Here is an 11,780-nt window from a genome sequence, read left to right as displayed (position 1 = left end):
CACTCCCTTCAGGCCTACAAAGTTTCTTTTGAGAAATTAGCTGACAGCCTTATGGGAACTCCCTTGTATGTGACTAGCTGCCTTTCTCTTGTTGCTTTTAAGATTCTCTCTTTGTCTTGAACCTTTTGCATTTTGATGATGATGTGTCTTGGTGTGGGCCTCTTGGGGTTCATCTTGTTTGGGACTCTGTGCTTCCTGGACTTGTATGTTTGTTTCCTTCACCAAGTTAGGAAAGTTTTCTGCCATTATTGTTTGAAACAGGTTTTCGATTTCTTGTTCTCGCTCTTCTTCTGGCACCCCCAAGATGCGAATGTTGGCACACTTGAAGTTGTCCCAGAGGCTCCTTACACTATCCTCATTTTTCTGGATTCTTTTTTCTTTTTGCTGTTCTGATTGGGCGTTTTTTGCTTCCTTATATTCCAAATTGATGGTTTGCTTCTTGGATTTATGTACTTTACTATTGAAGCTGTGTAAATTATTCTTTATTTCAGTTAATGCCTCCTTCAATTCTGACTGTGCATCCATCATTTCTGACTGATCCTTTTTTATGCTCTTGAGGCCCTCACTAAGTTCACTGAGGTTCTCACTGAGTTCATTGAGTATCCTTATAAGCAGTATTTTGAACTCAGCATCTGTTAGGTTGCTTATCTCCATTTTGCTTAGTTCTTTTCTTGGGGTTTTGTTCTGTTGTTTCATTTGGGACCTGTTTCTTTGTCTGCTCATTTTGGTTGCCTCCCTGTGTTTGTTTCTGTGTATTACTTAACAAGTGGTATGGGGCTAGCTGAGACCAGATGCTGCTTATTTGAAAGAATTTAGGAAAACCTGAAGCAGGATCCAAGACAGGCCAATCCTACAGTTAAGCAAGTGGCAACAGCTTGGGTGGGCCTGAAAGTTGGGTGGGGCGGAGCCTCAGGGAATCACCAGGGCGGGGCAACCAGTGTGAGCCAAGTTGCTGGAGTCCCAGATATGGCAGCTGTCTGCCACCCCAGGGAAGGGCTCACCAAAGGAACAAAGGCCTCTGACAGCACATTTGTCCCAGAGAAAGCCCACTCTCCAGCCCTTGTTCCAGTGCCAAACAGCTCAGTTCTTCCCTGTATGTCTCTGGTGACCCTTGAGATGCCTCCCCTCCAAACTTAGAGGGTGAGAGTCCGATAAGTTCATGCACAGGCCCTTTAAGGAGCTGCCTGGGGCTCCAGCCACTTCAGCTTCCCTGAGCCTCTGTTCCTGCTGGTTTTTCTAGCCAGAAGTTATGGAGACTTCTCTTCCTGACACTGGAACCTTGATTAGGGAACCTAGTGTGGGACGGGGGCCCCTCAGCCCTCAGGAAGGGCCTTCCCAGCAGAGGTACCCTCCTGATATTTATCCACCACACGTGGGTGTGGGATCAACCCGTCTTGTTACCGGCCCTTGCGCCTCTACCCCTCCGTCCCTCCTACCAGTCTGGATGTGGCTGCTGCTTTAATTCCGTAGTTGTAAGACTTCCATTCAGCTTGATTTCAGGTGGTTTTGAATGATGGTTGTTCTGTAGATTAGTTGTAACTTTTATGCCATACTGCGTTTACCTACGCCGCCATCTTGACTGGAAGTCACCATCAATTTCTTGACATTAATTTTGTATCCTGCTATTTTGCCAAATTCATTTATTAAGTCTAGTAGATTTTTTATGGAATCTTTAGGGATTTTTATGTATAATATCATGTCATCTGCAAATAATGACAGTTTCACTTCCTCCTTTCCAATTTGGATCCCTTTTATTCTTACTTCATGTCTGATTCCTGTGGCTAAGACTTCCAGTACTATATTAAATAAGAGTGGCGAAAGTGGGCATCCCTGTCTTGTTCCTGGTCTTAAGGGAAATGCTTTTAGTTTTGCCCATTGAGTATGATGTTGTCTGTAGATCTTTCATATATGGTCTTTATTATGTCGAGATATGATTCCTCTATTCCCACATTGTTGAGAATTTTTATCAGAAATGGGTGCTAGATTTTGTCGAATGCTTTTTCAGTGTCTATTGATATAATCATATCATTTTTATCTTTCATTTTGTTTATGTGGTGTATCATATTTATTGATTTGCAAATATTGTACCAGCCTTGCATCCCAGGGATGAATCCCTCTTGGTCATGGTGAATAATTTTTTTGATGTATTGCTGGATCTGATTTGCTAGTATTTTCAAAATTTTGGCTTCTGCCCTGGCCGGTTTGACTCAGTGGTTAGAGCGCTGACACATGGACCAGACAGTCCCAGGTTTGGTTCCGGCTAAGGGCATCTACCTCAGTTGCCGTTTGTCGTCAGCCCGGGTTGGGGTTGTGTGGGTGGCAGTCAGTCGATGTGTCTCTCTCACAAGGATGTTTCTCTCTCTCTCTCTTCCCCTCTCTTGCTCTATCTGAAGATAAATGCAAAAACGACCTCGGTTGAGGATAAAAATAATAATAATAATAAAAGGATTATGGCATCTATGTTCATAAAGAATATTGGCCTGTAGTTTTCTTTTTTTTTGTAGTGTCTTTTTCTGATTTTGAAATTAGAATGATGCTGGCCTCATAAAATGAGTTTGGAAGTCTTCCTTCTTCTTGAGTTTTTAGGAATAGTTTGAGGAGAATGGGTGTTAGTTCTTTGAATGTTTGGTAAAACTCCCCATTGAAGCTGTCTGGGCCTGGGCTTTTGTTTGCTGGGAAAGTCTTGATTACATCTTCAATTTCCTTTGTCGTTACTGGTCTGTTTAAGTTTACTATCTCTTCCTGGTTCAGTTTTGGGAGACTATGTGTTTCTAGAAATTTGCCATTTTGATTAGACTGTCCAATTTGTTGTCGTATAATTTTTCATAGTATTTGTTAACAATCTTTTGTATTTCTGTGGTGTCAGTTATTACTTCTCCTGTTTCATTTCTGATTTTGCATATTTGGGTTCTCTCTTTTTGTATCTTGGTGAGTCTAGCTAAGGGTGCATCACTCTTGTTTATCTTTTCAAAGAACCAGCTCTTTGTTTCATTGATTCTTTAAATTGTTTTTTGGTCTCCATGTCATTTATTTCTGCTCTGATATTTACTAATTTCTTCCTTCTATTTGCTCTGGGGTTTTCTTTTTGTTTTCTTTCTAATTCTTTAAGTGGTGAGGCTAGACAGTCAATTAGAAATTTTTCTTGTTTCTTGAGGTGGGCTTGCTACGAACTTCCCTCTCAGAACTGCTTTCGCTGAATCCCATAAATTTTGTGTTGTTGTGTGTTCATTTTCATTGGTTTCCAGGAAGTTTTTAATTTCTTCCTTGATCTACATGGTAACCCATTCATTGTTCATTATCATGTTATTTAGCCTTCATGTTTTCAAATATCTTTGCATGTTCTTTTTGTAATTGATTTTTACTTTCATGCCATTGTGGTCTGAGAAGATGCTTGACATGATTTCAATCTTCTTGAACTTGTAGAGACTTAGTTTGTGTCCTGACATGTGGTCTATCTTTGAGAATGTCCCCTGTGCACTTGAAAAGAATGTGAATTCTGCTGTAGATATCTAATAAATTTATTTGATCTAGTGTTTCACTTAGAGTCTTTGTTTCCTTGGTAATTTTTTTTCTAGATGATCTATACAGTGAAGTCAGTGGCATGTTGAAATCCTTTCCTATGATTGTACTGCTGTCGATTTCTCCTTTGAAGTCCTCCAGAAGATTTTTAATATATTTTGGTGCTCCTATATTGGGTGCATATATGTTTACCAAGGTTATATCTTCCTTTTGGACACATTCTTTCAATATTATATAGTGGCCTTCTTCGTCTCTAGTTATGGCTTTCATTTTGAAATCTATTTTATCAGATATGAGTATTGCTACCCCATCTTTTTTTTCTTTTCTTTTGTTTGGAAGATTTTTTTCATCCCTTTACTTTCAACCTATATGAGTCTTTTGTTGTGAGGTGGGTCTCTTGTAAACAACATATAGATGAGTCATTCTTTCTTATCCAGTCAGCTACTCTGTGTCTTTTAATTGGAGCATTTAAACCATTTACATTTAAGGTGATTATTGATATGTACTTATTTATTGCCATTTTTGTTTAGTGTGGTTCTATTTTTCTTCCTTTCTTTTTTCTTTTTTTTTACTAATTACAGCTGTCCTTTTAATATTTCTTGCAGTGCTGGTTTCATGGTAATGTATTCCCTTAGCCTTTTATTTTTGTCTGGGAAGCTCTTTATTTGACCTTCTATTTTGAATGATAACCTTGCTTGATAGAGTAGTTTTGGATTCAGATCCTTGTTTTTCATGACCTTGATTACTTCATGCCATTCCCTTCTGGCCTGTAGTGTTTCTTGTGAGAAGTCAGCTGAGAGCCTTATGGGGTTTCCTTTGTAGATAACCTGTTGATTCCTTTAGGATTCTTCCTTTGTCTTTAATTTTTTGCATTTTAATTACTGTGTGTCTTGGTGTGGGCCTGTTTGTGTTCTTGTTACTTGGGACTCTCTGTTCTTCTTGAACTTGAATGCTGTCTTCTTTCCTTCTGTTAGGGAAGTTTTCTGTCACTATTTCTTCAAATATATTCTCTAACCCTTGCTCATTTTCTTCTTCTTCAGGGACTCCTATGATACAAATGTTATTACGTTTTCAGTTGTTCCACAGTTCTCTTAGGCTGTCTTCCTGTTTTTTAATTGTTTTTTTCTTTTGGTTTTCTGATTGGTTAATTTTTTTCTACCTTATCTTCTAATTCACTAATGGAGTCCTCAGCTTCCTCTACTCTGCTGTTTAGTACTTGCAATGTGTTCTTTATTTTTGCTATGTCGTTCTTCATTTACAGTTGGTTGGTTTTCAATGTTTCTATATCTTTGCTCATGGTGTTGATATCCTTACTCATGCGGTTGAACTTCCTCTAGATTATGGCTTTGAACTCTACCTCTGATAACTTGCTTAACTGCATTTCATTTAACTTATGTTCGGTAGACTCTCTTGTTCTATTATTTGGGATTTGTTTCTTTGTTTCACCATTTTGGCTATCTCAGTGGGCTTTGGAGCCTGCCAAATTTTTCTTGTGGTTGTTGGTGTTGTGCTGTTTGTGGCTTTCTCTACTGGGTTTGGATAAGTGTGGCAGAACCCATGTTAAACACACTGTCTAGTCTTACTTTCCTGGGTAGATTTGCTAGCCCAGGAAAGGTTCAGTTATCCTCTAGCTTTTTTCCTGGATGCTACTAGTCTCAGTTACTCAGTGCCATGGGATGTAACCCTCAGGTGTTCTGCATAAGAGAATATTTAGTGGGTGGGCAGATGCTGTTTGTTAATGAGCCTTAATTTGCATTTCTTTGGCTTACTTGGGTGAGTTTGAATTTGTGAGGGAGGGGCTGCTGCTTTTCTCCACAGCTCCAGGAAGGAGCAAGGTGCCCTCCATCCTCTGTGGCCGTGACTCAGCAAAAACTCTGAGCACCCTCCAAATCCTGGGTGTCTCCAAAGTTTCAGTCCATTCTGCTCTCCCTCTGCTGGAGCTCAAATTGAGTGGTTGTGGCCAATCTGGTGCTCAATCCTGGCCCTCTAGGCTGTGGAGCCAGCTTGGAATTTTAACCCCAAAGGCACTGCTCACAGCTAAGGCTGCTGCTATTTGTGGGCTGTCACCCTCTTGCACCTCCGCAGATCCTACCAGTGTCCCTGGTTATATGGTCCTGTCCTGCTGCTTTTCTGTTGCTTTTTTCTGAGGATTTGTCTTTATTTTAGTTGTAATTTCTGTTTGGTCCTGGGATATGGTCTGTGTAGCTTCCATTCATTCTGCCACCATTTTCCAGTCTCCCTTAATTCATACATTTTATTATATGTGTGTTTTACCTCATTAGTTTTTGAAGTCACCACAACGTTTGATTTATATACTTCTTCTCATTATTTTTTCATATGCTGCTCTGTGTATTTTTAGACTATATTGGTGAGTGTGTATATGTTTATAGTTGCTGCATGTTTTTGATATATTTTTCCTTTAACCTCTATATAACATTACTTTGTTTTATGTGATGCTTTTAGCTTTAAAAGTACATTTTGTCTCATACATTTTTCTGACATGTCTTTTTTAAAATACTTTCTTACATTTTAAGTGTGTCGTAGAAAATATGTTAATGAGAAAGGGCAGGGGGTGGGAAAAGAGGGACATCTGTAATAGAGTCAACAGTAACAAAAAGATTCAAAGCAAAAGCACTAAAATTTTTACAAATAAATATTCCCACCTCTAATTTTGGAAATCTCAGACAATAAATATTGCAAGGTCTGGTGGTGAAAAAATTATTTTTGATGAATTTTTAAAAATATTTATTGTAGCCCAGCTGGTGTGGCTCAGTGATTGAACATCGACCCATGCACCAAGAGGTTTCCTGTTCACTTCCAGGTCAGGACACATGCCCAGGTTGTGGGCCCAATACCCAGTGCGGGGCATGCAGGAAGTGGCCAATCAATGTTCTCTCTCATTGATTTTTTCCTCTCTCTCTAAAATCAATAAAGATAAATAATTGTTTTTAATTTACTGTAAGTCGTCTTTTAGGACTTAATTCTCTTTTCTGTTACTGATCGTATTTTATTCTGCTTCATTTTTATTTCTACTTATGTAAAATTATACACTTAAAAAACTTTCTGGTGATTATCTCTAGTTTATAAAGACCCACATATATGTTTATTTTCCCATAAGTGTCTATAGCTTTATTTATATTTATTCCTATTCATGCTTTTTCCTAAATGAACCATTTTCCCTAAGTAAAGTTTTTGCAAACTTGTAAATCCTTTTTGTTTCTCTTGACACTACTCAGATTAGTATTGTTCAGAGGTTTAGTTCCAAATTATTTTGACAATCTATTTTTTATAGAATTTCAAAGATTGAGTTGAATTCACCATCTTTTCCAACCTTGAACTACCTCTCTCTCTCTCTCTCTCTGTTTTTTCCATATAAAGACCCTGATATTTAGAGAGGTTAATGGGCTAGCCCAAGGTCAGCTCCAATTCTACAATTAAAGACAGATAGACCTACTCTCATCTCTTTTCCTGTTTCCCATTTTCTACCACAGGCAGCATCGCTGTCCTTTCTTCCTTTCACTTCCACTGGAGAGTCTGTTTCCTTGATAACCTCATTCATTATCTGCTATATGCAAATCATTGTGAGAGTGGAGGAATATAGTGTGGGAGGATGAGGACACAGTTTTCTATCCTCATAGTCAAGTCTGACGTCCAAAGTGGCCACAAGCTTCCTTTTGGTCTTCAAAATTCAAACACTGAAAGCATAATATTGTACCACTATGTATATTCCCCAATATACAGGGAAGATGACTTAATTTTTAAATGTATTGCCTGCCTTTGTATGCCTTTATCTTGCATCTGTCATCCTTTCTGCCTGTCACTCTAGGCTATGAGTCCAGAAAGAAAAGAACAGCGCTTGGCAGAGAAGCTGAAAACAAGTTAATTCCCTTCTTGTCATTTTGGCGAAGTTCTTTAGATTAAATCCAACCTGACACAATTTTAAACAGCAGAAGCTTTGTCCATGTCTGCTCATGGATAAATGTAGAAGAAAGGGGGAATTCAAAGAAAGAAAATGGGAGAAAACTGTGTTTTTCTTATCACTGACACTTCACAAGGATGTGCATTGCTTCATTGTTAACAATATCCCCAAAAAAGACTCAGTGCTCAGAACAAATGATCTGCCTTCTTTAAAAAATTCAAGTTAAATCGCATTAATAAGGTAACTTATAGCCTAAGAAATATATGCATAAAAGGGGGTGGGGCTGGACGGTGTGGCTCAGTTGGTTGGGCATTCTCTCAAGCACCAAAGAGTTGGTGGGAATCCCTGGTCAGGGCACATGGCCAGGTTGTGGGCTCAATTCCTAGTAGGGAGTGTGCAGGAGTCAATCAACGTTTTGCTTTCACATCAATGTTTCTCTTTCTCCATCTCCCTTCCTATCTCTCTAAAAATAAATTAAAAATCTTTAATGCCCTGGCTGGTTTTCTCAGTGGTTAGGGCATTGGCCCACAGACCAAAGAGTCCTGGATTCATTCCTCATCAAGGGCATGTATGTTGGTTGCAGATTTGATACCCTGACAGGGTTTGTGCAGGAAGCGTGTCTCTCTCACATCAATGTTTCTCTCTCTCCCTCTCCCTTCCTCCCTCCCACTCTATCTAAAAAAATCAATGGAAAAATATCCTCAGGTGAGGATTTAAAAAATAAAAATAAGTAAATAAGAGAGAAAGGCAGCTTCATATCTTTGATGATAGTGAAAACATAGTAAGAGTGGGATGATTTCTTTTGCTTTTAAACCAGACCTCACTTCTCCACATTATAGGGAAGCTCCCTGGGTCAACCATGCTGGTACCTGGTAGTGCCAGTAAAACCCCACAAAGTGCACCCCAACCCACATCTCATGCTTTGGTCCCTGGCCAAGACCATGAGCAGCTATCCGCCCTCAACCAAATCCATCACTGACACCTTCAACACATCAGAAGTGAAGAACCTGAGTTCACAGAATCCCTTTTATAAAGCAGCAGTGGAAAGAGACCAGTTTATCCAAATCAACACACTTTATACATTTAGGCAAAGGAGACATCAGCCTTGCTTTTAAAGAAAAAGGATATCAACTTAGTTTTTTGCCCAAAATAACACCCAGAGAAATTAAAGGCAGAAACTGTAGATACTATTCAAAAGTGAGAACAGTGATAGAGTTAAATACTTGTCACAACCCTGGAAGGGGGATGACTTTCTCATCTTACAAATAGAAGAAATTATAAAGAAAAGAAAAAAGGTGGATCTGTTTACATACTCATGAAAAATCACCTGCAGTGAATGTAATAACCAAAATAAAATGGTCAACAGCTAACAAAGAAATACTATTTCTACAAATACAAAGGTTTACTATTTTTACAATTCAAATAAATACAAATTAGCAAGAAAGTTAATAAGATCAATAGATAAATGAGTCCAATTACTCCAAAATATGCTAAGAAGTTCTCTAAACAAATGGGAACCTTCTGAAAACATTTGAATAGGTTGTATCAAAAGAAAAAGTTGAAACTAAAAAGTTTGGTGCTCAGTGGTCTAAATCACATACAATTTACTATGATGGTTGTCTTAATAATTTAATTCTACCTACTTCTTGGTGAGTTTTAATTTGTCTTTGGGGAGAAATTTAACTTTCAGTAGCATCAGAATCATTACATCAAGATGCTTTTGAGCTACCTGGTTAGTGAACACAACTGAGAAATCTCAGAGCTCCAAACTTTTATTTGGTTAGCAAAAGGTATAATTATGTGCCTTAATAAATTTAACAACATTTTGGCAATCTCGTCAAGCTTGGATTAATCTGTGCTGTACAAGTTGTTACGTCATCGTACTTGAAGAGTTTTGGAAAACTGCTTTTCATCAAGCATCAAATTCTTCAAAATTTAAAAGCCCAGCATTTACATGTCTTTCTAGGAAACTCAGGTGATTTACGTTCCTGTGTGCCATGCAGCACAGTCAACACACTGAGTGAGAAATGCCCAGGCAGCCTCATTTGCTTTCTACCTTTGGAAATGTAGTCCTAAACCTCACCTTATGGATTCAGCTCATCTCACTGAATTTACATTATAAACTGACTGCCTTCTCCTAGAGAAAAATATCTCTAAAACAAAGGTGACCAACTGCCCATCACTACTGAATCCAGCTTGCAATGGCCATGGCAGTGACTCAGAAAGGAGTCTTAGAGAGTCCAAGTTAGTCCACAGATTAAACATCAGTAACTCCTCTACGTGTTCCTCCTGTATTTCTGAAGAGGGCTGCATGTGAAAATGCTAATGAAGAGAATATTGAAGAAATGTCTTTCTCTATGTGTGTAATATTGTTTATAAACAATTGTTAACATATATTTAAGACTTACATTTTTAAAATTTGCCTTAAATTAGGAAATTATGCCATAAATAAATTTTACCTTGTAAGCACCTTCAGGACAGGAGGAAATCTACTCAGAACTACTAATGTAAACGCTTCAGTGCCCAGAGTGATTGTCCACCAGCCTGATGGGTATGCTGACTTCCAGTCCAAGAGGCTCAGCGTTCCCAGGTGGCATAGGGTGCCATGCACAGTGACCACCGATTGCCTGCGTAATGTGGACAGTGCTATTGCAGGCAGATAATGCTTCTTAGGTGATCACTGGCCATTTAAAACTTCTGTCTTTTCGTGTCTGTTGCATTCTCACAGATAACTCTGCTTATGGAAAAGTAGGAGTTGTATATTATCTTAGCAGTTATACAAAAATGCTTACAGCCAAGCCAAGGAAATAATTGCTAATTTTGCAGAGATGCAAATGTGATGAGGAAAGTCAAATTAATAACAATCTCTCAAGTACCATCCTAAAACAGGTCAGGAAAAAAAAAAAAAAAAAGCCTCCTAACATGCAAAACTGGTGAAATTTGATTTGGTTGAGAAAATTATGTTCAGTGAATAAATTAATGAAGAATGGAGAAACTAACACGGTATCTCAGGTGAGAGTTGAGAACATAAAGTCTGGAGCAGACTACCCAGTTCCAATTCTGAGTCGGCCATTGTGACGCTCTGATCTTGGAGCAGTGACCTCCACGACTCAGTGCCTCTCTCCATGTAAAGAAAATGGGGATAGTCATAATATTAACACCTCCGATCGGGGTTGTGAGCATTAGAGTTGTCATATATTAAGAGTTTAGAATGATGCTGGCATCGTTTCCATGGTAGATGTTTAGCGGAGGGTAAGTAATTTAGCATGTCTTAAATTTTCCTATAATTAGCACAATATCCCTCCAAATTAATATATATTAATAATACAAGGAAAGGTTATAATGTATTTCAGAAAAATTATTCTGCATTTATACATAGCAATAATGACTCAATCCTCTTAGTGATTTTTAGTAATTTCTTATTTATGAGTATAGATTATTTTAAGAATATGATCTATTAGATATTGTGACTCAGAACCAATAGAAATAGACTTCAATTCTCAGTTTTGTTTAATCAAACTTAATATTACAACTCTTTGTATTGAATATGATCTGAACAATAGCTATTTTTTTCAGTAAAATTATATATTCTATGATTGTAAGGATGTGCTAAACCATAAATTATAAGCCAGTGTTTCTCAAGTTAGGTTCACAGGTATATTCTAATGGTTCTATTAAAGTTTTCTTTTAAATTAGATATAATACTGCCAGGCTGGTATGGCTCAGTGGATTGAGTGTCGTCCCATGGAAGGAGAGGTCCCAGTTTGATTCCCAGTCAGGGCACATGCCCGGGTCGCGAGTTTCATCTTCGGTGGGAGCTGTGCAGGAGGCAGCCAATCAATGTTTCTCTCTCTGTCTCCCTTCCTCTCTCTCTGGAAAATCGATACAAACATTTTTTTTTCTTTATTGATTTTAGAGAGAGAGGAAGGGAGAGGGAGAGAGAGTTAGAAACATCCATGAGAGAGAACATCGACTGGCCGCCTCCTGCATGCCCCCCACTGAGGATCTGGCCACAACCTGGGCATGTGCCCTGACTGGGAATCAAACAGGCAACCTCTTGGTGCATGATTTGATGCTCAACCACTGAGCAACCCCAGCCGGGCAAAAACATATTTTTAAAAATAGAAATAAATTATATATAATACTTAAATAAAATTATTTCACCAGTAATGAAGACAAAATAGATAAATCACATTTAGAAGGATATTTTCATACAAGATTATATTTAATGCTTTTAAGACCATTTTATTTCATTCTCATTTCTTATAAAAGCCAGTAGGCCAATTTATAAAAAGGCCTTAAATATACATTCCAAAATGTTACTGTAAAGGGACAGCAAAGG

The sequence above is a fragment of the Molossus molossus genome, unplaced genomic scaffold (assembly GCF_014108415.1).
Source record: "Molossus molossus isolate mMolMol1 unplaced genomic scaffold, mMolMol1.p scaffold_m16_p_16, whole genome shotgun sequence".
NCBI lineage: Eukaryota > Metazoa > Chordata > Mammalia > Chiroptera > Molossidae > Molossus > Molossus molossus.
This window is presented reverse-complemented; position numbering follows the sequence as displayed.